General features: G+C 45.4%; 1 long non-coding RNA gene across 2 annotated transcripts; it reads left to right on the forward strand.

The window, feature by feature from the left end:
* The first annotated feature begins 16,201 nt into the window (after positions 1-16,201).
* LOC143934271 (uncharacterized) lies at positions 16,202-25,406 on the forward strand. 2 transcript variants are annotated; one of them, XR_013263240.1, is made up of 3 exons: positions 16,202-16,303; positions 20,121-20,308; positions 24,909-25,406. It is a non-coding gene; the product is annotated as an uncharacterized LOC143934271 (long non-coding RNA). The 2 variants fall into 2 exon arrangements; XR_013263239.1 differs by lacking the exon at positions 20,121-20,308.
* The last annotated feature ends 326 nt before the right edge of the window (positions 25,407-25,732 follow it).

Raw genomic sequence — 25,732 nt, forward strand, 5'->3', positions numbered from 1 at the left:
CTGTTCTGTAAGGACCGCTATCGGTCCACAATACATAGGGTTGCCGTGCACTACTGCTGACCGCTGCCCTATACTGCAGCAGTCCTTCATTGGTATAGGGACTGACGTACAGTCTGCTAATCACTAACACACAACCTGCTTGGTCCACAAAAGTTCTTATAAGGACTGGTAACTTGGTATAGGGTGCTACGGTACATAGGCCTGAGTGCGTTACAGTCTGCTGTTCTGTAAGGACCGCTATCGGTCCACAATACATAGGGTTGCCGTGCACTACTGCTGACCGCTGCCCTATACTGCAGCAGTCCTTCAGCGGTATAGGGACTGACGTACAGTCTGCTAAACACTAATACACAACCTGCTTGGTCCACAAAAGTTCTTATAAGGACTGGTAACTTGGTATAGGGTGCTACGGTACATAGGCTTGAGTGCGGTACAGTCTGCTGTTCTGTAAGGACCGCTATCGGTCCACAATAGATAGGGTTGACGTGCACCACTGCTGACCGCTCACCTATACTGCAGCAGTCCTTCAGCGGTATAGGGACTGACGTACAGTCTGCTAATCACTAACACACAACCTGCTTGTTCCACAAAAGTTCTTATAAGGACTGGTAACTTGGTATAGGGTGCTACGGTACATAGGCTTGAGTGCGGTACAGTCTGCTGTTCTGTAAGGACCGCTATCGGTCCACAATAGATAGGGTTGACGTGCACCACTGCTGACCGCTGCCCTATACTGCAGCAGTCCTTCAGCGGTATAGGGACTGACGTACAGTCTGCTAATCACTAACACACAACCTGCTTGTTCCACAAAAGTTCTTATAAGGACTGGTAACTTGGTATAGGGTGCTACGGTACATAGGCTTGAGTGCGGTACAGTCTGCTGTTCTGTAAGGACCGCTATCGGTCCACAATAGATAGGGTTGACGTGCACCACTGCTGACCGCTGCCCTATACTGCAGCAGTCCTTCAGCGGTATAGGGACTGACGTACAGTCTGCTAAACACTAATACACAACCTGCTTGGTCCACAAAAGTTCTTATAAGGACTGGTAACTTGGTATAGGGTGCTACGGTACATAGGCTTGAGTGCGGTACAGTCTGCTGTTCTGTAAGGACCGCTATCGGTCCACAATAGATAGGGTTGACGTGCACCACTGCTGACCGCTGCCCTATACTGCAGCAGTCCTTCAGCGGTATAGGGACTGACGTACAGTCTGCTAAACACTAATACACAACCTGCTTGGTCCACAAAAGTTCTTATAAGGACTGGTAACTTGGTATAGGGTGCTACGGTACATAGGCTTGAGTGCGGTACAGTCTGCTGTTCTGTAAGGACCGCTATCGGTCCACAATAGATAGGGTTGACGTGCACCACTGCTGACCGCTGCCCTATACTGCAGCAGTCCTTCAGCGGTATAGGGACTGACGTACAGTCTGCTAAACACTAATACACAACCTGCTTGGTCCACAAAAGTTCTTATAAGGACTGGTAACTTGGTATAGGGTGCTACGGTACATAGGCTTGAGTGCGGTACAGTCTGCTGTTCTGTAAGGACCGCTATCGGTCCACAATAGATAGGGTTGACGTGCACCACTGCTGACCGCTGCCCTATACTGCAGCAGTCCTTCAGCGGTATAGGGACTGACGTACAGTCTGCTAAACACTAATACACAACCTGCTTGGTCCACAAAAGTTCTTATAAGGACTGGTAACTTGGTATAGGGTGCTACGGTACATAGGCTTGAGTGCGGTACAGTCTGCTGTTCTGTAAGGACCGCTATCGGTCCACAATAGATAGGGTTGACGTGCACCACTGCTGACCGCTGCCCTATACTGCAGCAGTCCTTCAGCGGTATAGGGACTGACGTACAGTCTGCTAAACACTAATACACAACCTGCTTGGTCCACAAAAGTTCTTATAAGGACTGGTAACTTGGTATAGGGTGCTACGGTACATAGGCTTGAGTGCGGTACAGTCTGCTGTTCTGTAAGGACCGCTATAGGTCCACAATAGATAGGGTTGACGTGCACCACTGCTGACCGCTCACCTATACTGCAGCAGTCCTTCAGCGGTATAGGGACTAAGAGTTTTGTCACAGGGTCATTTAAAAAATGACATGCAGAGGAAGAGGCAGGCCCTTCCGCAGGGGTGGTAGGGGTAGGGCAGGAGCAACAGGCTTGAGCCAAAGTGGGAAGTTGCAGAAGGTGCGTTCAATTACTTTAAAGGATGCACCAGACTTGGTTGAGTGGCTCGCTCAGCCTTACTCTTCTGCACCCTCCTCATCCTCTCGATCTGCACCCTCTTCTTCACTCTCTGCTATGTGCACCCCCAAAGACACTACCACCAACAACACGACCACCACCACCACCACCACATACCTTCCGCTTGAGTCACTGGAATTATTTTCCGATCCATATCAAGAGGACATTTCTGATGCGCAGCCACTCTTGGTATTGGATCAGGAAGAGGAGGTAGCAACAAGCGCTACTCAGCAGTCTGACGCCAGTACCCAGATCAGCCCAAGGAGGAGGTTGGTCCCCGGTGTTGCTGCCTACTCTACTTATAGCGGTGGGGAAGGTGACGTTGATGATGACGTGTCTAGTGATGTCACGTGGGTGCCCACAAGAGAGGAAGAGGAGGGGAGTTCAGAGGGAGATATGGACCAGCAGATAGGGAGGAGAAGCAGCAATGACTTACATTGCACAGCAGGGACAAAGCAGACTGCAAATGTATCAGGAGCGAGTCATCGACCATGTACGGTCACATCTGGCGCTCCCAGGACACCGGCACATGGCTCCGCAGTGTGGGCTTTTTTTAACGTGTCCGCTGCTGACAATAGCGTTGCCATCTGCAATCTTTGCAGTCAACGCGTTAGTCGCGGTAAGCCCAATACTCACCTAGGGACGACCGCCTTAAGAAGGCACATGAGCAGCCATCACCGAGCCCAGTGGGAGCAACGGAAGACACAAAGCCACACTCCAGGCTCTCACCGTCCAGCCTCGTCTTCTACTTCTCCTTCTCCTCTCTCCTCACAATTGTCCTCCACTCCACCTTCCATCACGCCAAGCTCACATTTTTCTGCAAAAAGGCAGGCTTCCGTGGGCCTAATGTTTGAGCGTAAAAAAATGATGACGCCGGATAACCCTCTTGCCCAACGGTTGGCGGCTGGCTTGTCAGAACTCATAGCCCGCCAACTACTGCCATATAAACTGGTGGACTCGGAGGCCTTTCGCAAATTTGTGGCCATTGGAACACCACAATGGAAGGTCCCAGGAAGGAAGTATTTCTCAGAGAAGGGCATCCCAGAGCTATATGGCCATGTTCAGCGGCAAGTGAATGTATCTCTGGCACACAGTGTCGGTGCCAAGATACATCTGACCACAGACACGTGGTCTAGCAAACACGGGCAGGGAAGGTATATCAGTTTTACTGCCCACTGGGTGAACCTTCTGACGGCCGTCAAGCATGTAACCCGTGGCACCCGTGTAGATTTGGTTTTACCGCCACGGATTGCATGCAGGCCTGACTCTTCTTCTCCTCCTCCTACTCCATCCTCCTCCCTCTCCTCCTCAGCTGCCTCCTCCTTTTCCGCTGCTAGCGTCTCTTCCACTGCACCGCCCAAGCTCCCCAGAACCTATTCCACATGCCAGGTGAGACGTTGCCATGCCGTGCTGCGTCTGTTGTGCCTGGAAGCAAAGAGCCACACTGGCCCGGCACTCCTTTCAGCTTTGCGTTCACAGGCAGATGAGTGGCTAACACCGCTCAATTTGACAGTTGGTAAAGTGGTGTGTGACAACGGTGCCAATCTGCTTAGCGCATTGAAACAGGGCAAAATCACGCACGTGCCGTGCATGGCACACGTCTTAAACTTGGTCGTGCAGCGATTCCTTGTCAAATACCCTGGGGTCCAGGACATCTTGCGGCAGGCAAGGAAAATCTCGGCCCATTTCAGAAGATCTTACACGGCCATGGCTCGCCTTGCTGACATTCAGCGGCGACACCATCTGCCGGTCAGACGTCTTATTTGCGATTGCCCGACGCGATGGAACTCAACCTTCTATATGCTTGATAGGCTGCTCCAGCAGAAACGTGCAGTTAACGTCTACCTGTATGAACTCTGCGAAAGAAACGGTTCTGGGGAGCTGGGTTTTTTTTCACCGCGCCAGTGGCTGCTCATGCGCGACACATGCAGACTTCTGCGGCCATTTGAGGAGATCACCAAACTGGTCAGTCGCAGCCATGGCGCCATCAGTGACATGGTACCTTATGCCTTCTTTCTGGAGCGTGCATTGCGTCGTGTCATTGATCAGGCTGTGGAGGAGCAGGAGCGGGAAGATGAGGAAGTCGCAATGCTGGATGAATTCCCAGGGGGGGCTACTCTATCTGAGACAAGTCAACAACAGGAGTCTGATGAGGAGTCAGAGGAGGATGGTGCCGGGGCGGATGAGCAGGAGCAAGAAGAGCATGCTTTAAACCTTTCTGGGATCCCTGTTGTGCGAGGATGGGGAGAGGAGAATGAAGAGGACGACATTATCCTGGATGATGAGCAGGAGCCAGGCCACCACACCGCTTCCACTTTAGTGCAAATGGGGGCCTTCATGCTCCAGTGTTTTAATAGGGACCCCCGTATAAAAAGCATGAGGGTCAAGGACCAGTACTGGGTGGCAACGTACTTAGACCCCCGGTACAAACACAAAATGGCGGAAATGTTACCGCCGTCGCAGAGGGCTGTCAGAATGCAGCACTTCCAGGCCTTGCTTCGAGAAATGCTGCATTCTGCTTTTGCGTGCGCTGGCAGAGGAGCAATTCCCACTCCCAGAGAAGGATTTGCGGGTACCAATCCAACAGCGCCTGCAAGAAGAGGCCGGTTTGAAGATGTGTTGGTGACTTCGGATATGAGGTCATTCTTTCAGCCGACCCATCGACAGGTGTCATCCGGATCCAGCATCAGGGAACGCCTAGACCGTCAGGTGTCCGACTACATTGGGTTAACGGCCGATGTGGACGCTCTGAGGAGTGATGAACCCCTAGACTACTGGGTGGGCAGGCTTGACCTCTGGCCAGAGCTTGCCCAATTTGCAATCGAACTGTTGGCTTGCCCCTCATCCAGTGTCCTGTCCGAAAGGACGTTCAGCGCAGCAGGGGGGATTGTGACCGATAAGCGTACTCGCCTAGCTCACCACAGTGTTAACTACCTCACATTTCTAAAAATGAATGAGGCATGGATCTCGGAGGAATTCAACACATGTGATCAGTAGACCATGTATATGTCTATAAACAATTTTTGGAATCAAGCACACAGACCTTCTTAATTCATTTGGCTCACTTCCCTGACCCAAAAAAGCACACCGTACTATATGCCCCTACCCTCCTCTTTGAAGAGGTTGAGCGGTGTCATATTTCTACTGGGGCTGCTTATTATGAGGGGTTCCCACCATCCCTGTGCTGTGCTGACTTCCTCCTGGGTGTTCTTATTATGAGGGGCTCCCACCATCCCTGTGCTGTGCTGACTTCCTCCTGGGGGTTCTTATTATGAGGGGATCACACCATCCCTGTGCTGTGCTGACTTCCTCCTGGGGCTGCTTACGGTGCTGCTGTCAGCGCTGTATGTCACGGAGCTGCTGTCAGCGCTGTATGTCACGGAGCTGCTGTCAGCGCTGTATGTCACGGAGCTGCTGTCAGCGCTGTATGTCACGGAGCTGCTGTCAGCGCTGTATGTCACGGAGCTGCTGTCAGCGCTGTATGTCACGGAGCTGCTGTCAGCGCTGTATGTCACGGAGCTGCTGTCAGCGCTGTATGTCACGGAGCTGCTGTCAGCGCTGTATGTCACGGAGCTGCTGTCAGCGCTGTATGTCACGGAGCTGCTGTCAGCGCTGTATGTCACGGAGCTGCTGTCAGCGCTGTATGTCACGGTGCTGCTGTCAGCGCTGTATGTCACGGAGCTGCTGTCAGCGCTGTATGTCACGGAGCTGCTGTCAGCGCTGTATGTCACGGAGCTGCTGTCAGCGCTGTATGTCACGGAGCTGCTGTCAGCGCTGTATGTCACGGAGCTGCTGTCAGCGCTGTATGTCACGGTGCTGCTGTCAGCGCTGTATGTCACGGAGCTGCTGTCAGCGCTGTATGTCACGGAGCTGCTGTCAGCGCTGTATGTCACGGAGCTGCTGTCAGCGCTGTATGTCACGGAGCTGCTGTCAGCGCTGTATGTCACGGAGCTGCTGTCAGCGCTGTATGTCACGGTGCTGATGTCAGTGCTCTGTATTACGGTGCTGCTGTCAGTGCTCTGTATCTCCTGCACCCTCTTGTTTGCCTACCCTGGTCCCTGACCTTCCCTCTCCTCCATTGCCTTCATTAGCTCCATAGTCCTGAATTGTCAGAACAATTTCCCAAATAAAAAAAAAATGCTTGTAGTTATCGATCCCAAATTCACCTCATACATGTATTATGCTATTGTCCAGGTGGTGGGACTACGTGCTACCCCCTAATAATTACCCCGTGGCCGCAAATTCGACCTAAAGGTTTGCGAAATTCGCCTCCCATTGAAGTCAATGGAGCCCGCGGCGAACGGTCGTTTTCGCGAACGTTTGTGTCCGTTCGCGTTTCGCGTTCGCGAAACGTCCCGTCGGAAGTTCGTCCATCACTACTGAGCAGCAGTAGCAAAAGGGACAAAGTCAGGTGGAAAAATCTACAGAACGATTTTCTCCTATATGAACAATCTACCCTTTGTTGGCCATACATGCTTTGATACATTTTTTTATTTTTTCAGATCAATCTCCCAATCAGGATAATCGATCTTTAGTCATCAACCTATTTGATCAATATGTCTCTTCTAGGGAAGAAGAGAGATATAGATTTTAATCAATATTTGGAAAAAACATTCATAGGGGATTTATTGTATTTCTTTTTCCACTGTGCAATCTCTTAAACTGATACAGCAAAATACGATCGGATTCATGACCTTAGCATCTCAGCGCTACCAATTGATGAAAAGCAATCATTTTTTGACCTGATTGAATATCCCAGATTGAGTCTGAATTGATTGAAAAAAAGGTTATGCCTATTTAGTCATGTGCCAATATGATATTTTTGATTGAATTGCAATTGCAATCGATATAATAAAATAGAAGCATGTATGGCCGCCATTAGATCAACATTTGCTTGACTCATTACAGCACGTTTTTTTAAAGTTTGAGACATAGACAAAATCTAACCTTGCATTGGGCTCCCCATGCATTGCAAGGGTTGAATGCTCATTTATGCCGCATACACACAATCGGAATTTTGGTCTGAAAAAGCTCTGATGGTGTTCCCGACGGAATTCCAATGGGATTTCGCCCAAGCTGTCTTGCATACACACGGTCACACCCATATCCAACCATCAAGAACGCGGTGGCGTACACAGGACTGGTGCAAGGATTTTTGACGCCCTAGGCGAAACCTCAGTTTGTTGCCCCACCCCTGACCTCACCCCCTTTGCCCTACCCATATGACAGGAGGTGGCGCTTTACAGGAAGCATCGGCTCTGCTGCCTCTAGCGCTGGCTCCAGTGCTGCACCACTAATTACACTACTGGTCGGACAGAGCAGCTGCCTGAGACCGATTTAGTTACATGCTGCAGCCTGCAGAGCATGCAGACACGGAGGGAAACCAGTGGCTGGGAGCCCCTAGGCAGCAGTGCACCCTAGGCGGTTGCCTAGTTTGCCTAGTGGTCGCACCGGCCCTGGACGTACAACACGTACTACGCGACTAGAAAAAGGAAGTTCAATACCCAGTAGCCAATAGCTTCCATCTCCTAGTTGAATCTGAGCATGCGTGAGTTTTTGTGGAATTGCATACATGGAATTTCCATTGGGAAAATTGAGAACATGCTATCAATTTTTTGCTGGCAGAAATTCGGACAGCTAAATTCCGATGGAGCATACACACGGTTGCATTTTCCAATGAAAACCTCTCATCGGTCTTTTTCTGGTCGGAATTCCGATCGTGTGTAGTCTAGAACACATGTGTTAAGCACAAGTCCTGCAGGCCTAATCTGGCCCACTAGGCTATTTCATGTAGCCCCCGCACCTGTACCAGCCCGTCCATAGGGGATACATGGGCGCCACCCCCCCAATCCATGCAGATGGATTCCAATGTGCTTTTTTTTTTTTTGAAGCACATAATTAGAGCCTGAGGCTCTAATTGGCTTCAAAAAAGGGTGGGCTCGGGATGCAGAACACTGCGCCCTGAGCCCACCCAGTGTGTGACAATAGTGAATTAATATTCACTATTGTCTTTCTGATTCTCATTTCGGCCAATCAGGAAGCAGCTCCTGAGACCCGATTGCTCGGGAGTCTTGGGACTCCCAGTCAATTGGGTCTCAGGACCCACTTTCTATTCAGCCGGGAGGAGATACTTTGGCCCCCAGAGTGAGGAGCAGCAGCCAGGATCCTTCTCTGCCTCACACTCATCATTAAGCTGCAGCTGTCCCTTGTGCCAGCCCGCACCCCCTCTGTATCTGTCCCCCTCAGCTCTCAGTCTTCTCGCTGGCTGGTAGGATGAAGATCGATGGATATTTTTCACTGCTTCATAAACGGACACCTAAATGTATAGCTCCAGAGAGACAGCGGTCTTTATTCTTGTACCAGCAGACCCAGACGATCAAGCACAATTTATTCAAATTGTTTTGTTATGTACAATTTGCATCCTCCGTGGCAGGGTACATCACAGGTTCATTTGCATTGATCTGCCGCACCATCCTGTCTAATTGAGTTCTATGCCACCTTTGCACAGCGCAATTCTGCCCTCAGCCAATGACCCCAGAATCTCTTGTAGATTGGCTCAGCCTTACATTGTCCTAATTGGCGTCCTCGCTTCCACCGTGACACTGCATACACCTTTACCTTCCAGGACATCAAATGTATCTGTTCCAGATTCCGCTATTAGTTTTACTAAATCATGGTAAAAATAAAAGCTAATATTGGGGAGAAATTAAATTGGTATTACAATAGGACAGAGGTCAGCTTTGGATATACATTTGGTGTTGTTAAAAGTCCAAGAGGTTAATGTAATGAGTCAGCTCGGGAATCAGCTCCGCTGACATCTTATCTGAGGACATGACTAATTCATAATGTTTCACTTAATATCTAATTCAGTCGCCGCAGAGGAAATCCAGCGTCCATTTTTTATAACAATGTAATTATCGGTGTTGTGCTGTGTTCCGGATTGCTGCGTAGAAGGCTCCCCTCTCTTGAAAGAATTCCGTTATCTACATATATCAAATATGACATACACCCCACATAAAAGTCTATCAAAGGTTCATTATGGGGTCTCGGGTGGAAGGAGTTAGACACAGTCCAGATAAGATTGATAGCCTCTTTTATGAAAAATGAGTGGGTGGCTTTGGTCTGACTCTGACATGGCTGCCATAAAAGTGTAAAGCGCATTGTAGACGCAACTACAAGAAAATATATACTGTATATATTTTTAACAGCCAATTAAAACCTTTTATTTTGTTTTGGATTGAGCACTAAAGAACCCCTTATTCCCCTAAATAAATTCTTGCCTGGAAGTGGAAAATGCAGTATGTATTGATATGCTGGAAGGCTCTGGATGGGGCTGGGTGTTCTGGAGGGGGTAAGGTTAGCACTCTGCAGCAGACTTGGTGGCTCTTTAGGGGATGCAGCTTCTGGAAGGGGCTGGGGGTCTCACCAGGAGGCTAGTGGATTTGCAGGGTCACTATGGGAGGTTGGAGGGCACTGTGGGAGGATTAGGAGCCACTGTGGGAGGTTGAAAGGCACTGAAGAACATAGTTGGAGGTTGGGTCTTTTTTTGGGGCTGAAGGCTCTGCAGCAGGCTGTGGGGCACCATGGGAGACTGGGTGGCACTGTAGGAGGTTGGGGGCACTGTGGTGTGGGGACTAAGGACTCTCAGAGAGACTTGGCGTGGTATAGAGGGTTGAGGGGCACTGCAGGCAATTATCTGAGTTGGGAGACACTGTAGTAGATTAGGGGTCTGCAGCGGGCTGGTGACCCAAGAGGATGGAGCAGGCCAGGGCCTGGTGGTCGAGAACTGAACAACTTGGTGGTTTCCTATATTTCTTTGGAGGCTCCAGCAGTGAGATTTCCCTCCTATAGATTCTGTTGTTCCATTTCGGCATTTATTGTGCCCCATTCCACCATAGGCTTTTGCTCTTGCATTTGGCAAAAAGAAAAATAACAATCCCACAGAGTGGGGGTCCTTCATAATGGCCAGATGAAGGAGGAGAGGTAATGATGCTGGGTCCCAAGTGGAAAATACATTCCCAAGGATTGGGTGAGGAGTTTTAAAATGCATAAGCAATTAGGTAGCCTGTTCATGCATACCAAAGATTCTACAGCAATGGATCCCAACCTACCTCCCCAAGTACCCCCAACAGACCACGTTTTGAGAATTTTTCTTACATAAAATAACTGTCATAAATACATAAAATAACTGTCATGAATACCAAGCCATTGACATTGATTTAAAAACACAACCTTTAGGGGTATTTGAGGCTTGAGGTTAGAAACACTGTCCTAGAGGAACACTTTAAATGGAAACCACAAAAACAAAAATGAAGCACCAAAACCAAGATGTCTTAATGTACATGTAAGCAAGTTTAGTTTAACGCTACCCAAGCCAGGAGAGTTAGAGTTAATATGCTTCCTGGGTCTTTTTTGGTGGACTTTCTTGCGATGTATAAAAATGGGGACAGGGTCCTATCCGGAGTTTGCATAATGCAGGACATGTTGCCGTTACCGGCAACAGCCTACTGCCCAGAGTCAGAGCACCCATGCATAAAGAGTCTACAGAGTACGGGAGCACTGAAATTTACAAATAGCCCAAAGACACCAGTTCTGGAATTCTGCCATAATGGACTTTTTCCTGTGCTGGTATGCTGGGGCAGCTACAAAGCTTGAGTTAGGGATTAGGGCTGTTAGGAAGAGACTGTGCACTGTGTTCTATGCTGCAAGATTCCAGTAAAGTTTTGGAAATTTTGTCCTTGCCTAGTCTGAAGATACTAAAGAGGTGTAGAGGTATAAGTCAGGTAACCGGCACACATAGTTCAAAGTTGGGTCAGTTCAGATACACTGGGGTGTGAAGACAACAACACAAGAGTTAATGCAGTGTGAAGACACAGTGGTTACCAAGGGTAATGAAGATTTCTCTAGCAGCCTGCCACAAGTGTGTACATGTGATAGGTGGGATAGCCTCTGGCATGAGAAGATGTTGTCGGCACTCTCTCCATGAGCAGTCCGCCTCCCATAGAAATGGGAGCAGATCAGTACTGCAGAGGTCCTAAGTCTGTGCACAAATACGGAAGAGCTAAAGAAGTAGATGCACGGATTTCGCTCTAGGTGCGCAGCTGGGGCCCCATACCGTTACCCGGAGTGAGGTAACAGAGATATGCTAGACAGATGTAGAAGGCATTGGCATAGCGTGTCCCACCTAAATGCATCAGTGACCATGGTGGTGTGTATATTAACAAGAGAGTTTACTAGAGTTCAATAAAGAAAGAAAAATGTAGAGGGAAGGTAAGAGGAGAAAAGGCAAAAGAAATCAGGAGGACAGGTGCTGGACCAGGGGATCACCCTTGCTGCTATCTTTAATGAGATCGATCAACAAATAAAGCAAGCGTGAACATGCCAGAATCTCAATTTTAATGTCATTTAAATTGAAATGCATAAATCTGCCTACAGCAAAAAAGTAGAATTTGCTCTTGCTAGGGCTTTGGGATCTGAAGTGGTTAAACAAAAGATTGTTTCAAAGTTCCTTGAAGGTATTCTCTAGACGCAGCATGCTCAATTTCTTCTTAATTGCAAACCGACCCATAATTGTGACATCATGACAGTGAAAACACCTCCTGGATTGCGGAGAAATCTAATCTCTTTGGGGGGTTAATTGAAAAAAATGATCTGTGATTGAAATGAAGTTTTCAGTTTTCACACAAAGAGATTAGTAATGTGCCACTTTGCCAGACAACAATCATTCCAATAAAAAAACTCATTAAGAAGATATGAAGATTAAATTATCAGTTTATTAAGTGTTTACAGAGGAAGAATAATTATCTCATAAACAAATATTTTGTTAAATCAAATCTGCTCTGAAAACAAGTTCTGTAAAAACTTGGACTGGTTTGGTAGAAAAAAGTTGCCACCAACACAAAAGTAGACCTTCAGCAACCATTCTCTGAAGGAGAAAATGAATAAACTGGGCTCTGTCACATGATTGGTTCCCCTTCGGCTCAATCAGCTGTGGCCAGGGTGTTCCCCACTCAAAAGCTTCATGTACACAAAGGGGCGGGGGGTGCTAGTGACATCATTGACCTAGTATGGCTATGCTTCCATATTTGGTCAATGCCATTGAGATGCAGTCATGTGACAGCTTCCTAAAGGTTCTGCCGAACCAAGTTTGCACCGGACCGAGCTCATTCTCAGTCAAAGCACATGGACCTGGGAGATTCTCCTGCAGTGAATGTTTGCTGAATGTTGGATTCACTGCTTGATAAATTTGCCCCAAACAAGGGTTGTTTTTTTAACACTTTTTTAGCACGTCGTGGAGCGTGTGCATGGTATTCAGGCAGCCCATTCAAAATAAAAGGCTGGCAATGCACCAAAACATCCATAATAACGGCTACGCACCAATTTTGGCAGTACAGTGCACCACAATGAATAGTAGTGTATTACAATGTGTGTTGTAGTGCATTGCAACACGTGCATTAGAGATGCTTTGCCTTAGCATGTTGAGGTGGCTTTCAAAGGGAATAGCACTCCAAAGCACTATCACATGTAACATGTATTAATATGCTTTGCAGAAATATGCATTATTGAATCACATCGAGAGATGTGAATGGACACTAAAAGGGAGCCATAGCTGGCCAAATGGTGATGGAACTTGAACACAGAAGCAAGTCGGAGGTTAAAGTGATTGTAAAGCTTTGGGTTTTAATTTTTTTTCCTATTAAAGTAACAAACATGTCATGCTTACCTGCTCTGTGTAATGGTTTTGTACAGAGCAGCCCCGATTCTCCTCTTCTGGGTACACCCGCCGGCCCTTCTGGCTCCCCCCCTCGGAGTGCCCCCATACTAAGTCACTCCCATGACGTTAGATGGTACTTGATAGCTTTAAACTCCAGTTTTCTTCTCCGTTCCCACACTGAGAAAATCACAAGACAGGACTCAGTACAAACTTGGCATGCTCCAACAGCGCATCCACTCTCGTGCTGTGTGCCGTGTCCTACATGGACTAGTCAAAGGTGGCGTGATTTACTTTGCTGGCATGGGAAGTGTAGGCAGGTTCCGGGCCCACAGGTGCTGCCTACGTCGATGCGTTTTGCACGCAATCACATGCTTCGTCAGGACGCCATGTATGTGCAGTACTGGGCCCAGTTGTGTGTGATTTTATTTTTGCAACAATGTCGTCCAACTATTTTAGAGATTGGTAGTTTGGAGGGTTGTTGGTCAATTGATCGGCAGTCTGTTATTGTATTTTTGTAAATTAATAAATAAAGTTTTTTCATTTTTCTAATAATATCATCATTTACTTATTTGAGGGATCTCCGTTTGACCCTTGGTTTTGTTTTAGAAGTACTGTATATAGTTGCAGTTGTTTTGAAACCCCGCCCCATTGGGTGAGACCAGGGCCGCTGATAGAAATCATGGGGCCCGTACAGCCTACCTGACGGGGCCCCCTTCAGCTCCACCCCTGGCCCCGCCCATGGTCCCTCCTTCAGCCCCGCCCTGTCCCAGCCCCTCCCCAGACCCCGCCTTGAAACAAAGTGCAGGTTTGTCTACAAGTGATAGGCATGGCTGGCACTGTCTGCAGCACATTACGGCATTGCCGGCATGGGTGGCACTGTCTGCAGCACATTACGGCATTGGCGGCACTGTCTGTAGCGCAATATGGGATTGGCGGCATGGGTGACACTGTCTGTAGCACATTACGGCATTGGTGGCACAGGTGGCACTGTCTCTGCAGGCAGCACATGCGTTATGGGCCATAAAGCATGTGCTACCGGCAGACAGTGCCGCCAATGCTGTAACGTGCTGCAAACAGTGCCAGCCGTGACACTAATGGAATAACGCATGTGCTACTTGCTGACAGTGCACCCATGCCGCCAATGACATATTGTGCTGCAGACAGTGCCACCCATGCCGCCAATGGCATAATGCCATTGGCAGCATGGATGGCACTGTCTCTGCAGGCATCACATGCGGTATGACATTAGCGTCATGGGTGGCACTGTCTGCAGCACAATATTGTATTGGCAGCATGGGTGGCACTGTCTGCAGGCAGCACATGTCTTATGGGCCATAGCGCATGTGCTACCTGCAGACAGTGCCACCCATGCCACCAATGCCATATTCTGCTACAGACAGTGCCACCCATGCTGCTAATACCTTAATGTATATACGCTACTGCATCAGTAGTAGATCTTGAATTCCCCCCCAAGCAAGCACACACCTGTGTCATTTTTAGCTGGGCTCCATGAGGCACTTCTTCCCTGATCCTGCTGCTGCCTGGACTGGAGTGTCCACAAATGATTCCATTCAGATGCGATGTCAATGATGCCAGCTACTTATTTTTTGTGTTCTGCCACCGCCGCTCGCCTCACTGACACTTCTCGCAAGAGGAGGGGGAGGAATCACTCCACGGCGCCAAGGGGGGCGGCACGATAGAGGACGCACTGGCTGGGACTTGAGCCACAGCCAGCATGAAGAGCAGGTGCAGAAGAGGTATTCTTCCCACCCGAGATAGAGGAAATAGTCCCTCCCCTGCTGCCACCTAGTCTGCAGATAGCTATCTGCACAAAAAAAAAAACCTTAAAAATAACCGGGGGGTGGTGGGGGTTATTTGGTTGGTAGTTGAGCCGGACGGACTCTGATCGGCCATGGCTGGAGGATTTTTTTTTTATATATTAATTATTTATCTGCTCAGCTTGCCCGGGCCCCCCTGCTGGCCGGGCCCAGTACAACAGGGCCAGTTGTACTGGCCTATCAGCGGCCCTGGGTGAGACGTTTGCTTGATCCACTTTACGTGGTAGTCTTCCATCACGTGTTCTTAGCGTGAACTCTGACCCTGTTCTTTTATTTATTATTTAGGTATGTATTTAGGGAGGGCTGCATGCAGAAGGCCTTTTACCTTCATGATTAGAATGCATGAAGGTAAAAAAATTCTGCCTATACAACCACTATAAACCATGTCTAAAAAGAAATATAATATATTGCAAATGTTGGATGGGGTAGCTGCAGTCATTTTATTTATGGCTTTTTAAAATCTATTTTCACCTGGTGAGCCTGGAAGTAACACACTTTTTCCTTTTCCAAGCTCACGCTCAACTCTGTATCTATGGAGGAGTAGCATTGACACCCTAGGACAGGAAATGTGTTAGCCCTTGGACACACGGTCGGACATTCCGACGGAAAATGTCTGATCGGACCATGTTGTTGGATAATCCGACTATGTGTGGGCTCCATCGGACTGTTTCCGTCAGAATATCCGACGGACAAAGTTTTAGAGCTGGGCTATAAAACTTTCCGACAACATGAACCGATCGGACTTTGTCCAATTGTGTCTAGAGAATTCTAGTGCCACGCATGCTCAGATAAAATTTCTAGACCAAAGCTATTGGCTACTATCCTGAACGTAGTTCCGTCGTAACTAAATAACGTCATCACGTTACGTACGATCGGATTTTCCGACAACTTTGTCCGACCGTGTGTATGCAACACAAGTTTCGGACAAAATCTGTCAGACAAAATCCGATGGATTTTGTTGTTGGAATGTCCGACCGTGTGTACAAGGGCTTAGGACTACTACAGAAAATCTATTCCTCTTCTCATTTTCATGGGATTGACATAGAAGGAGGGGAGGGGTTGTTCTGTAGTCCAGAGAGAAAACTGAACAGGACTAATAACATTGCTTGCGATAACACTATTAACAATGTTTAGCAATATACAAATTAAAAACAATATACAATACATACACATAAAACAATATACCAGTATACAATGGTTAAGAATATATTACTTAAAAAAAAAAGATAAAAATACTGTATAACAATGTATAAACTATATATATATATATATATATATATATATATATATATATATATATATATATATATATAAATGTAAAATGTATAAACATAAAAATAATAAAGTAACATTTTTACCTAAAACTGTTATATTTTTCCTTTTAACAGGTATGCCTGAAAAAAAACGCACAGCTTAGATCTGATTGGTTGCAGACACTGATTTATCCAGGCAATATGATGAATGCTTCTAGGACACTTCAGCCTGGAAGGTATACGTCAGTATGTCCTGCCGCAATTCCATATTCAGGACATCGTCTTCATTATACGGCATGCAGTTATCTATGTCAGCAAACTGCACAAACTAAAGGAGATGTATCAGCTTAAAAGGACCATTTAATAATGGTGTCTCATAATGTTAGGAAGAACGCAGTTAGGGTACAAGCACACCTGCAACTGGGATCCAATTATTTGGATGCACTTCACATGGGTCATTTTGGGTATTTTTATACCCATTGTGAATGTAAATGGCAACATATAAAAATTTTATTCATTTTTTTTTTTATGTTGGTGGTGGTGGGGGTGAGGATTGCTGCTGGGTCCCTATACATGGGGAGCTGTGGAGTGATTACAAATAAAATTTGGCTGATGCAGTAATGCCTAATTTCACCCACTAGGCTGCTTGAAAAAAAGGTCTACTTCTTTTATATATATATATATATATATATATATATATATATATATATATATATATATATATATATAGAGTGTGTTTTTTTAAGGGTGTATTTAATAAAATATTATATTATTAATTAGAGGGTGTGTGATTTATTGTGGGTGTATTTAATGTAGACCCTCCTTGAAAATGCAAGGTCTGCTTTACTGAAAGCTCTTTATCCCCCAAAGTCACATTGCCTTTAAATGCCTTATGAAAAATAAGCCAGGTGCAAAAAGTAAAAAAAAGTAAAAAAAACAAAACAAAAACAAAGAAAGAAACATATAATTACCTTGGTCCTGGCTTTTGAGGCCTCCAGACACAATTCCAGCACATTGAACAGTATATAAGCTCTCATTCCAAAACAAACCATGGGAATGAATGTGGCTTTGCCTCCCCTTACACCACTTCTGGGTATAGCAGCCTCCATTGACCAGCAGATAATGAGGGTTTTGATTGATCCAAGTTGTGGCAGGAAAAATAATTGATCATAAAAGGTAAATCGATAGCGTTTAACCATAGGCGGCTCCTGCAGTTCACCACATTTAGGTGATCTTGATCACAAAATAAGATGTGCTTCCTCCCGATTTACTTCATATGATCGATTTATGTAGGGACTCAATCAAAAACCAGGGTACAAACACAGAGAACACTGATCAAATTATGTTTTGTTAGAGTAGATATAAAGGTAACATAATTAGTTTGTATCTATCATGTGATCTATTTACTAACCTCATCTTTTATATTTTACCAAAAAGTTGGGCTTTATCTTGCATTTGGGTGTACTAAATCTAACTGTAGCATATTTTAACTGACAATTTGACAAACTGTTCCACCAATATCATTTGACATACAAAAAATTGCAACTACCACCATTGTATTCTCCGGGGTCTCTGCTTTCAGAATAAAATATACGTTTAGGGGCCTGAGCTAATCTTCAGACATAAAATGAATATTTTATCATGTGTGCACAAAAATTGCAAACAACGGCATGTTAGTGAATGGGTTAAAGGCCTCCTGTACTTTAGTGGAAATCCTCCGGGGCTGAATGTCTAAATACTAGGGCTGTTACTGATTAAAATTTTCATGTTCGATTAATCGTTTTTTTTTAAATCGATTAATCAACTAATTTTGATTAATTATAATGCACATACAGATCCAACTACTTTTAGTTGATCTCCTTGCATTGCGACTCTGCATTAGTCAGTGGTAAATGTGGTATACACTATATACAATCACCCGACACTAGTTAGTTTCCACAATCCATGACTTAACTTCACAGTTCACACAAATACGTTTTAAATTCAAACTGTAGCACTAACGTAAGTCATTTTTATTTCCCACAGTAGCGTGACAATCCCTCCACCTCCGGTCTAACTAATCACTCTCACCTTATGGCATGGACCCCTGTGCAAACAGGTGGTCATGCAAGCGGGTATCAAAAGGGTTAACACGGACCATAAACTTCTCTCACGTCTCCTTAGATCTCAGCAAGGATGCCAGGTCATGGGTAGAAAGAAAAGATCTAAATGCTCACCGTTTAAGTATAAGATTTCATTCTTGTGTTCAAACACAAACTACTCACATAAAGATGATAAAAACACAGCATGTAAAGCCGAAAATCGTGTTAGTTCCGTAGGGCAGCAGTGGGTGACATCATGCGTAGCTCCTCCCCCATACGCATTACGTTCAATCAGAACTTCAACGTCACTGGACTCCTCCCACTTTCCCTTCTTTCGCATACGGAGGCACTTGGGGAAGGAGAGGAGTCCGGTGACATTGATGTCTGTGATGTCACCGCATCTCCGACAGAACTCCCTGAAGACCCGGAAGCCGGGAGTGGTGAGTACCGATCAAAAGAATTTTGAACGATCAAAAAAATTTCTCGATTAATCGAGGAATTACTCTTTCATTTCCACAGCCATACTAAATACATACTTAAAATACATGCATGTCAACTGTTTTACCGCCAATGGGGTTCATTATCTTGTTCAAACAATCTTGTGATCTAGTCACCCCTGTCTGACGCAGAGCCAGGTTCTTGTCCTCCACTGCAGTGACAAACACAACCTGGTCCTGAACCAGAAGAGTCGGAACTATCTTTGTTGAGGCAACATCCACGGTCACCATCTATTTCCTGGACCGAGATGTTGGCTCAGAGATTACACAATCATGTAAATTCTGGTGCCCGGAGCCAGTCTGCCACAAACACACAAAGTAGCAAAGTACCATGCATTTTGTTGCAGGACAATTTTTTAAAAGAGGGCCATGCACTTCTTTTGTGTTTAGGGCAGCCCGTTTAAATAAATGGGCTTCCTTTAATGCGACGTACAAAAACTTGAGCATTCCATCGCACCTGCAGAGATGTGAACGGAGCCTTGGGGCTAGTTGACTACTTTACGCTTGCAGCAGCCCTCTGAAGAGCGATTCACATTGGATTGTTTTTCAGGGGGCATTTGACAAGCAGGGAGGAGGCACCTTACCGCCTATTTTATCGCCTAAGATCCTGCACCAAGACCTCGTGCAATGCAGGAGGTTGCGGGGCTGTTGCAGCTAGGCCTCATTCACTTACACAGGTTGCATTCAGCAGGTGGTACTGTCCATCGGATATGACGGCAGCAGGCTGATGACATTATTTCAGCCTAGGCAAAGTCACTGAGTGCAGCTCAAGGATGGCTTTTTAGTAACAGAAGGTGAAGATGCCAACATTAAATTGATACTAATATAATATTTTATAATATGATTTATGCAAACTTATAATTTTATTAAAATGGAACTGAAGTGATAAATAGTTTTAGCACCTCTGACAGCAACAGTCTCTCCCTAACAGGTCAAGCCTGGCTTGGAGACTAGTGAGAATGAAATGAAATGACTGTACATACACAAAATGACATATATCCACCAGTTTTAACATCAACGGTGTTAAAGCTTAAGACAGTGCAGCTTATTAAAAGCTGAATAGTGCTCAGAAAATTAGACAAACCCCAAAAAAAGCCAAAGGTGCAAATTAGAATCAGCCTGTACTATGGAGAGTAATTGTCAGAGGCTGGAGGTTTGGGAACATCTTTGAGACATTAGGACTATTGTGCCTCCAGGAACTAATAACACTAAATAGTATTATAAGCCAGAATCAGTAAAGTTGCAGTCTAATAACTTAACCGTAATAGAGTAAGTCCTGTGTCCTGTAGGCAGATGATCCCGGTAGAATCTTTTCCTAATGATGCCTGGTCTTCTTCACAGTGCTGAACTTCCAGCACAGTGAGGGTTAGTATCTTCAGGTCAAAAATTGCAGTACATTGAGGAAGGTGCCAACGGATGCCTGCCCTTTTCTGTCCTCTCCTCCATTGGTGAAAGTCCTTGCATTGTTTTCACAGAATCCTCATAGCAGTATGAAGAAGACCGGCCATCACTGGACACTGGAGAGAAGATTTTCACAGGAACCATCAGCCTACAGGACGTTGGGAATTCTTTATTGGAGGAAAGTTATGTGACTGCAGCTGTAGAAAAAAACATCTTTCACTAAACTTCTGCGTTAAATTTAGGGCTCATTCATACCAGTCAGGTGCGTGTTAAGGTGCACATAAGGCACATGCACTTTTTGCACATTGTCAAAATGTATCACATAGGTTTGTTTTGTTCACAGCGGTATATAATTCTTATGCGCTGTAGCATGTTGCTATGGGTTAAATTGTGTCGGGACATGCTGGTAAAAATGTACCATGTCCTAATTTATTTCAGTGCCCACCAATGCAGCTCATAACTACCTTTCACACAAATCATAAATCAAGTCATATGTTTAAAATCACACCAGTTTTTTTACACGTATTACAACCTTAACCACCCTGGCGGTATTATTATGTTAGATTTTTGATGCTCAAAGCGGTACAATGTTTTGCATAGAATTTGGTGTTTTATATTGTAGGCCTGTAATTCTGTAATAACTCACCTAAAGTGGTTGTAAACCCTTACAACACACTTTGACCTACAGGTAAGCCTAGATTAAGGCTTACCTGTAGGTCCAAGAAATATCTCCTAAACCTATACGGAGATATTTGCCCGAAGACAGGCACCGCTGTCTACGACGCTTGCGCCATAGACAGCAGCAGGCAGGCGAACTGAGTGCGGCATTTCCAACGACGGAGCTGCCGCGCGTGTCTGCTCCCGTGCGCATGCGCGGGAGTGATATCATCGCGGCTTCACCGAATGACAGCGGTGGAGCTGCGAGACCCCACCGAGAAGATGGATGCGCCGGACTACAGGGGACAGCGGCAACTTCGCTGGCTCCTGTGTCAGGTAAGTGACACATAATGGACTACTATGCGATGCATAGTAGTCCATTATGCTTTACCTTTGCAGGGAGTGAAAGAGGAAGTAAACTCATCAGGGTTTACTTCCTCTTTAAATCTGTCCAAACCAGAGTCTAATAGACATCCCGGGTATGATAAAGTTTGAAACTCAAAATCATAAATTATAATCTAATAAATAATTATAACAAATAATAATATAATAATAAAAATAAAATGTATTCAATAATGTAATCAAATCAAAAACGCTGAAATTTGCTCAGTTACAGAATTGTTGCTGTCATTACTTTCAGTGTTTGATGACTAATTGCGCCACAAATCGCCATCGCTCAATTCTGCAAGTGATTTGCTGCAATTACAGCTGCAAGTCTTTTTGGGGATGTCTCTACCAGCTTTGCCCATCTAGAGAGTGACATTGATGTCCATTCTTCTTTGCAAAATAGCTCAAGCTTTGTCAGATTGGATGGAGAGCGTCTGCGAACAGCAATTTTCAAGTCTTGCCACAAATTCTCAATTGGATTTAGGTCTGGATTTTGACTGGGCCATTCTAACACATGAATATGCTTTGATCTAAACCATTCCATTGTAGCTCTGGTTGTATGTTTAGGGTTGTTGTCCTGCTGGAAGATGAACCTCCTCCCCAGTCTCAAGTCTTTTGCAGACTCTAAAGCTACTTTCACACAACGCTTTACAGTCGCTACAGCGCTAAAAATAGTGCCTGTGTAGCGCATATAAAGAGCCTCTCCTGTGTCTCCAGTGTGAAAGCCTGAGTGCTTGCACACTGGAGCGGTTTGCCTGCAGGGTGGTCAAAAAAGTCCTGCAAGCCACATCTTTGCAGCGCTGTAGGAGCGGTGTATTCACCACTCCTAAAATGCCCCTTCCCATTGAAAACAATGGGCCAAGGGCGCTAAACCTGCAGCGGTTAACCCTTTTTTCGGCCGCTAGCGGGGTTAAAACCACCCCGCTAGTGGCCAAATAGCGCCCCTAAAGCAACGGTAAAGAGGTGATAAAAATAGCACCACTTTACCGCCAGTGCCCGCCCGCCCCAGTGTGAAAGTAGCTTAATGCCGCATACACACGACCGGTTTTCCCGTCGGAATAAACTCCGAAGGTTTTTCCGACAGAGTTCCAATGGAGCTGTCCTGCGTACACATGATCACACCAAAGTCCAATCCTTAAGAACGTGGTGACATACAGCACGTATGACGGGACTAGAAAGGGAAGTTCAATAGCCAGTAGCCAATAGCTTCTGTCTCGTACTTGCTTCAGAGCATGCGTCGTTTTTGGTCTGTTGGAACAGCATACAGACGAGCGGTTTTCCCAATAGGAATTGATTCCGTCTGAAATATTTAAAACATGTTCTATTTCTAGGTCCGCCAGAATTTTCGTTAAAAAAAAGTCAGTTGAGGCATACACACGATCGGAATATACAATGAAAAGCCTCCGTCTGACTTTTTCTGTCGGACATTCCGCTCGTGTGTTCGCGGCATAATAGGTTTTCTTCTAAGATTGTCCTGTATTTGTCTCCATCCATCTTCCCATCAACTCTGACCAGCTTCCATGTCCCTGCTAAAGAAAAGCATCCCCACAACATGGTTCCATTAGATTTTAGTTAGGGATATCAGAGTAAGGGGGGCTGAATATAAATGCACGCCACACTTTTCAGATATTTATTTGTAAAAAATTTGGAAAACCATTTATCATTTTCCATCCACTTCACAATTATGTGTCACTTTGTGTTGGTCTATCACATAAAATCCCAATAAAATACATTTACGTTTTTGGTTGTAACATGACAAAATGTGGAAAATTTCAAGGGCTATAAATACTTTTTCAAGGCACTGTATGTGTGGCGGAAAACTAATACTGCACATCACCCTGAACACACTGTGAAACATGGTGGTGGTAGCATCCTGTTGTGGGGATGCAATCTTAGAAGAAAACCTGTTAGCCCTTGTACACACGATGGGAGATTCCGACGGAATGTGTCCGATCGGAGCGTTTTGTCGGATATTCCGACTGTGTGTGGTCTGCATCTGACTGTTTCCGGCGGAATATCCGTCGGACCAAATTTTCCAACTTGTTGGAAATATTTTCCGACAAAATGCTCCGATCGGACATACTTCGATCATGTGTAGAGAATTCCGATTGGACAAAGTGCCACGCATGCTCAGATCAAATTCCTACATCAAAGCTATTGGCTACTAGCCTGAACGTAGTCCCATTGTAACGAAATTACGTCATCACGTTCTGAAAGATCGGATTTTCCGACAACTTTGTCCGACCGTGTGTATGCAACAGTTTCGGACAAGATCCGTCGGACAAAATCCGACGGATTTGGTTGTTGGAATCTCCGACCGTGTATACAAGGGCTTAGAGTCTGCAAAAGACTTGAGACTGGGGCAGAGGTTCAGCTTTCAGCAGGACAACGACCCTAAACATACAGCCAGAGCTACAATGGAATGGCTTAGATCAAAGCATATTCATGTGTTAGAATGGACCAGTCAAAGTCCAGACCTAAATCTAATTGAGGATCTGTGGCAAGACTTTACATTTTCTGTTCACAGAGACTCTCCATCCAATCTGACAGAGCTTGAGCTATTTTGCAAAGAAGAATGAGCAAAAAGTTCACTCTCTAGATGTGTAAAGCTTCACATATTTATTTGCAAACAAAAATTGAAAACTATTTATCAATTTCCTTCCACTTCACAATTATGTGTCACTTTGTGTTGGTCTATCACATAAAATCCCAATAAAATACATACGGATTTTGGTTGTAACAGAAAATGTGGAAAATTTCATTGGGTATGAATACTTTTTCAAGGCATTGTATTTGTTATCTACTAACTCAGCTCAGCCTCATCTTTCATGTTATTGTGTTTGTGTTCTGTAAAACACAGACGGCGGCGCTCTCGCCATGGCAGGGCGGCATTAAACATTGGACAAACCTGTACGCCAATATGCCTGCCTGTGCCATTCTGCCGACGTACATCGGCATTCGCTGGTCGGGAACCGGTTAACATGTTTTAAATCTGTTTTAAATATTTCTGACGGAATCAATTCCTATCGAGAAAACCATTCGTCTGTATGCTTCTCCGACGGACCAAAAATTACGCATGGTCAGCTATTGGCTACTGGCTATTGAACTTTTCCTTTTTCTAGTCCCATCGTATGTGTTGTACATCACCGTGTTCTAAACGAGCAGACTTTGGTGTGATCGTGTGTAGGCAACCCGTTTCAGCGGAACTCCATCAGAAAAACCGCCAGAGTTTATTCTGACGGAAAAAATGGTTGTGTGTACGCGGCATGAGTGTTATACGCCAATAAATACAGTATATAATGTTTCGGGATTTAAAGAGGGTGCATTCAGGGCTGGTTCACACCTGAATCGCACAGGAATGAGGTCCATGTTCCAGTGAGATTCCAGTGTGATTCAGAGTGATGCAATTTTCAGTGCATTCATTTGCATGTGCTGAAATTGCATGGTTCGCACCAAAACTAGTGCATGCTCTACTTTTCAAAAACACATCACATGGTACTGTGGTACTGTGGTACCATGTGATCTGGTACAGGTAAACGCTCTGCATTTGAGATCTGTGCTTGGGGTGTCGTTAAGATTATATTGACATCTGAAGCAGTGCATTTTAAACGCAGTATGTTCAGAAAACTGTCCAACCACACACAGGTTAAAACAATCTACTGAGAAAGCCAGAACGAATTTCTGACGGAATCTATTTCACATTCACTGCTCTTACTGTAAAGAAGTCTTTCTGTATGTGTCATCGGAATGGTTAATACCGCCAAATACAAATCAGGGTTCAGAAAACTATAATTTTAATGGAAGTCCCTTTTACCTAGGAGGAGAATGCCAAGATACCGATACCTAATAGCGTTTTGCTGCAAGCCATAAAACACTGAGGACGAAGGCAAAGGATGTTTATAACGGGAAAACAATGCAATACACAGAAATAAAAGCTGACAAAGAACTGGAGAAAAGCGCATAAGCTGTGTCTAATGAGATTTGGGGGTCATAATGTTCTGATAATTGTCCTATTGTGCGCTCTGCGTTGTTCTTGAGCTCGCTGTAGATGTATATTTTCTTCCATAATCTTGCTTCTCCTGCTATCTCTCCCATTTATCAATAAAATATATTGGTGTAATCAGGGAATCTCATTTACTGCTTACAGTGTCCTTAGTCACTGATGTGTTTATTGAGTTTTGTTTAGGGCAGAGGCTGCTAAATGTATCTAAAGAAAAACAGACGTCGTTTGAGCTGGACTTACTGGAAGAGGGTCTCGGTATAATGTGAATGGATGCTGTAAATAGAAATAAAACGTAATATGATTTAATTGTAAACTTTTAGTTGCAGTGCTTGTCAATTCTTTCCACTTAAAATAGATAAAAAATGCTAACTTAATGCGTTTTAGTTTTGTGCCGTGCACTGCGTATCATGAAACTCAGGGCCGCTGATCTCCTGCAGTCTCTTTGCAACCACTTTGTAGAGACCATAAACTCCAGTGATGGCTGCATGGCATTTCTCAGGGAGGGTTTTATGATTGTGACTACAGTGGACCATACCTGCTTAAAATGACCATTTGTAGTCTCCTTTGGAAGCTCATGTGACAGGGTGACCTTGCAGAAGCACAATTTGGGAGCAGGAATACAGAGCACTGTCCCCCTAT

Source organism: Lithobates pipiens, unplaced genomic scaffold (assembly GCF_037356315.1).
Source record: "Lithobates pipiens isolate NorthernLeopardFrog02 unplaced genomic scaffold, aLitPip1_a1.2 Scaffold_27, whole genome shotgun sequence".
NCBI lineage: Eukaryota > Metazoa > Chordata > Amphibia > Anura > Ranidae > Lithobates > Lithobates pipiens.